At 41.2% G+C, this 5,406-nt stretch overlaps 1 pseudogene; it reads left to right on the forward strand.

Annotated features, from left to right (window-relative positions):
- Positions 1–207: 207 nt before the first annotated feature.
- LOC143641026 (myristoylated alanine-rich C-kinase substrate pseudogene) lies at positions 208–1,247 on the forward strand (annotated as a pseudogene).
- Positions 1,248–5,406: the final 4,159 nt, after the last annotated feature.

The raw sequence follows: 5,406 nt of genomic DNA on the forward strand, positions 1-5,406 counted from the left end.
TTCCACCTTTTTCCCTCCCTCCTGCACTGCTGCTTTTTGATCTCTTCGACTAAAATTTTTTATCGGAGTGTATTTAATCGGTTCTGTTCTGTCCTCACCACCCCCACCCCCTCCCTCCGGTGTGCGTGCCGCCGCTGCCGTTGCCGCTGCTGCTGCTGCTGTTGCTGCTCGCCCCGTCGTTACACCAACCCAAGGCTCTTCGTTTCCCCTCTTGGATCTGTTGAGTTTCTTTGTTGAAGAAGCCATCATGGGTGCCCAGTTCTCCAAGACCGCAGCGAAGGGAGAAGCCGCCGCGGAGAGGCCCGGGGAGGTGGCTGTGGCCTCCTCGCCTTCCAAAGCGAATGGGCAGGAGAATGGCCACGTGAAAGTAAACGGGGATGCTTCGCCAGCGGCCGCGGAGCTGGGCGCCAATGAGGAGCTGCAGGCCAATGGCAGCGCTCCCGCCGCCGACAAGGAGGAGCTCGTGGCCGCCTTGAGCAGCGCTGCGTCCCCTGCCTCGGCCGAGAAAGATGAGCCCGCCGCCGCCGCCGCCGCCGCTGCCCCCGAGGCTGGAGCCGGCCCTGTGGAGAAGGAGGCCTCCGCAGAAGGCGAGGTCAGGAGCCAGGCTCGCCCACGGCCACCGAGGGGGAGGCTGCATCGGCTGCCTCCTCGACGTCTTCGCCCAAGGCCGAGGACTGGGCCACACCCTCGCCCAGCAACGAGACCCCGAAAAAAAAAAAAAAAAAAAGAAGAAGCGCTTTTCCTTCAGGAAGTCTTTCAAGCTGAGTGGCTTCTCCTTCAAGAAGAACAAGAAGGAGGCGGGAGAGGGCGGTGAGGCCGAGGGCGTTGCCAGTGCCACCGCGGAGGGCGGCAAGGACGAGGCCGCCGGGAGCGCGGCTGCCGCAGCTGAGGCGGGAGCGGCCCCCGGGGAGCAGGCGGTGGCGCCGAGCGAGGAGACAGCCGCGGGCGAGGAGGGGGCAGCAGGTGGCGACCCGCAGGAGGCCAAGCCCGAGGAGGCCGCCGTCGCGCCAGAGAAGCCAGCCGCCTGCGAGGAGCCCAGGGCCGCAGAGAAGGTGGAGGAGGCCGGGGCCAGCGCCGCCGCCTGTGAGGCGCCCTCCGCCGCGAGGTCTGGCGCGCCCCCTTAGCAGGAGGTGGCGTCCGCAGAGGAGCCTGCGGCCGCCTGCGCCTCGTCTGCCTGCGCAGCCCCGTCACAGGAGGCGCAGCCCGAGTGCAGTCCAGAAGCGCCCCCAACAGAGGCGGCAGAGTAAAAGGGCCAGAGGTTATGAGATAATCGAAGAACTTTTCTCCCCCATTTGTTTGTTGGAGTGGTGCCAGGTACTGGTTTTGGAGAACTTGTCTACAACCAGGGATTGATTTTAAAGATGTTTTTTCTTTCTTTTTCTTTTTTCATTTCGTCTTCCTTTTTTTTTTTTTGACTTTTTTTAGCAGTAAATTTTTTTTCCCCTTTCCCCACAGATCCCATCTCAGATCATTCTGTTACCACCATTCCAACTGGTCGAGGAGAGCTTAAAACACCTTCCTCTGCCTTGTTTCTTTTTTCTTTTTTTTATTATTTTTTTTTGCATCAGTATTAATGTTTTTGCATACTTTGCATCTTTATTCAAAAATGTAAACTTTCTTTGTCAATCTATGGACATGCCCATATATGAAGGAGATGGGTGGGTCAAAAAGGGATATCAAATGAAGTGATTAGGGGCCACAATAGAGAAAATGAAGTGGTGCATGACATTGCCAAGATAATGTGCCACTAGAAATGATGGTGTAAAGGCTTAGTCTTTTTTTTTTTTTTAAGAAAAGTTATTACAATGTATTTTGTGAGGCAGGTTTACAACACTACAAGTCTTGAGTAAGAAGGAAAGAAGAAAAAAAAACACCAATATCCAGATTTTTAAAAAAGATCATAGTCTTAGGAGTTCATTTAAATCATAGGAACTTTTCACTTATCTCATGTTAGCTGTACCAGTCAGTGATTAAGTAGAACTACAAGTTGTATAGGCTTTATTGTTTATTGCTGGTTTATGACCTTAATAAAGTGTAATTATGTATTACCAGCAGGGTGTTTTTAACTGTGACTATTGTATAAAAACAAATCTTGATATCCAGAAGCGCATGAAGTTTGCAACTTTTCACCCTGCCCATTTTTGTAAAACTGCAGTCATCTTGGACCTTTTAATCACAAATTTTAAACTCAACCAAGCTGTGATAAGTGGAATGGTTACTGTTTATACTGTGGTATGTTTTTGATTACAGCAGACAATGCTTTCTTTTCCAGTTGTCTTTGAGAATAAAGGAACAAAAAAACTTCAGATGCAAAGGTTTTGTGTAGCATCTTGTCTATAATGTTTTGTAAATACTGGAGAAGCTTTTACCAATTTGACTTAGAGATGGAATGTAACTTTGCTTACAAAAATTGCTATTAAACTCCTGCTTAAGGTGTTCTAATTTTCTGTGAGCACACTAAAAGCGAAAAATAAATGTGAATAAAATGTAATATATATATATATATATATATATATATATATATATATATATATATAAAACATATAACCCCATCAAAGGTGCATATAAAAATATAATCCCTCAAAGGTGCATATAAAATTATGAGGAAATTTTGATCCTGAAATCCATATGATCAGGATTTGTGGAAAGTTAAATATCTGGTTGATACCAGCTCACTAGTGTTGAACAAGATTATAATCATTATGACCAATAATTTTAATCATGATAACTAAAATTTATAGGAAGTTCTTTACTAACCTCTGCCCCAAAACCTTTTAAATATATTACTTTATAGAATTCATTGAAGAATTCTATGAAGTAGTAACTATGGTGACTTCCATTTCTTTTTTTTTTTAATATTTATTTTTTAGTTTATCTTTATTTCATTTTAATATGGTGCTGAGGATCGAACCCAGTGCCTCACCTGTGCTGGGTGAGCACACTACCACTGAGCCACAACCCCAGCCTATGATGTTTCCATTTCTTAAGTTGAAAATGAAATATTAAAAAAAATTGCTTGCCCAAGATTTTATGCACTTAGAAAAGGAAGAACAAAACACTTCACTTGAACTCAGATTTGTCTCATTTCACAATTGTAATGAGTGAAACCAGTGTTTCCAAAAATCTAGTCTAAATCATTTGTTAATATGATTGGATACTGTTTTATAAATACAGACACTTGGACCTTGTCTAAACTTATAATTGAAAATTAAGCCCTGTTCAAGGCTATTAAATCTTCTGTGTGAAATTAAGCTTCCTTTTAACTCTCTCTGTGAGTGTGTGTGTGTGTGTGCATGTATGTTGTTCTTTAATTGTTTAAAAGTGATCATTATACACATTTAAGTTTAAGCACTACCACATTCTATCGTATCCAAAATCTTAACTGCCCTAGATCAACTTTCCTAACACAGGATTGTGCAAGAACCCTTAAGCATACTGAGGTTGTACTGGGCTTCTGGATTTGGCACTGAAAACTTATTTAATATATTTTTGCAATCTACTTATATACATGTGAGAAAATGATTGAAGAAAGAAAATTGACACTTACTGAATTTCACTTTGGGCATGTACCAAGCAAGGCACTTACATTAACTCATTTAATCTTCAAATTATTATCAAACTGCTTCCCTCCCCTTCTAGATGAAACAGAACTTCAGGTCTTCTTCAGATTTCTCTTATGTAGGTGGCTATATTATTTATATCTTGTAACTATTGTCTCGACCACTTATCTCCTTTCTCCCACTCTTTCTGTTACATGTTCTTAAACTGTGAAGTGAGGCATACCAAACAATGACTGTATAAATGTAAATATACAAATTCAGAAATAATGAAGTCATGCAGATGGAGGCCTATGATGGGATGAATGGATTTGTAAATGGAGGAAGAGAGACTTGAGTTGGCTTGTTCCCTTGCTCTCCCCATGTGATGCCCTCTACCAAGGGATGACCCACCATGATGGAACCTTGATCTTGGACTTCTCAGGTTCCAGGACTATGGGAAATAAATTTCTTTTCTTTAAAATTATACCATCTGTGATATTCTGTTGTAGAGTGCAAAATAAACTAAGACAAATGGGAACAAATTCATAAAGCAGAACAGACACTTGAGCCTGTACAAGGGCAGTGAAATTCAAGAGTGTGGTAAAGTCAGGGAAACGCAAAGCTTCCTGTGAGAAAGTGTCTTGATGAGAATGGGGAATGAGATGAAGATGGTGAAGTAGAAAATGACTAAATTAGAAAGGACTTGTAACCTATCCTTATGTGTTTTTATGTCCCTCAGATGTGAAAGGGAACGGTTGAAGGATTTTATAGGGGAGGTACTAATGTGCAGTCCAGAAATGACTCTCTTATCAAGGTGAGCAATAAATTGAAAACTCTCAACTGGAGTCAGTGCTGTTTCCCTTTCCAAAGTTCATTTTATCTCTTCTTCCCTACTAACACAGCACAGTTATATTTGGCTATGTGAGAGTGTGTGCATGTGTGTGTGTGTGTATGTGTGTGTATGTATGTTTGTGTATATATATTGCTTTACCCAGGCTCCTTCACAGCTGAGGGTGGATACACAATCAACCTGGGGCCAAAATATATAAAGTAAGCCTTTCTGAGAAAGTTTTCAATTTTCTGACTTAGGTGCTTTCCCTTCCTTCTTACCCTTCCTCCTCTTTCCTGCCAATACACAAAGACAGAAACCACTTTCTCCACATGGGACATTAGAAAGAGAAGAGAAGCCTGGTCTTTGATGATGTTATTGAGTCTATGAAACAATCTCCTTTTAAGCGGCCTATACCCTTCCTTAAATGTTCTTTAACATCCCCTTTCACATTGCTGTTTCCATCATCTACCATTTCAAATCTTATCTCCTTAACAATAGTATACACTTCTTGGGGAAAACAGAGTGTTATACTTTTCACAATGTTTAATAGATACTGTAAATTTGAACTGCATACTTACTATTCCTTTATCCCAGGTTTGTAAAATACATTTGAAGAACAACGTGGCAATGTGCTTAAAGCAAATATTGTTACTATTCTTTTTCTTCCTGTAAATGATAAAATAATTTGTGATAAAAATTTGACTAAAAAAATTGAAAAGAAGTCAGCTAACTCAAAATATTTGGTATTCTTTTAATTTTTTTTATAAGTTACTTTACCAATTTTTCTGAGATTGAGAGTTTACCTCTAAGAACTCTCTTGTTTCCAAAACAATTCTATTTCAATTAAATGGTCGAAAGAATACAAAGCTCTTATGGTCTCCTTGTAAATTAGACTATCCCTATTACTAATATACATAAGGAGTATGAAATATATAGCACATTGGCTAACTATTAAGAAAATAAATCTAGATGAGTACCTTATTTCTTACACTAAAATTAAGAAATATTACATATATACATGCAATAAGTACAACC

This window comes from Callospermophilus lateralis, unplaced genomic scaffold (genome assembly GCF_048772815.1).
Source record: "Callospermophilus lateralis isolate mCalLat2 unplaced genomic scaffold, mCalLat2.hap1 Scaffold_82, whole genome shotgun sequence".
NCBI lineage: Eukaryota > Metazoa > Chordata > Mammalia > Rodentia > Sciuridae > Callospermophilus > Callospermophilus lateralis.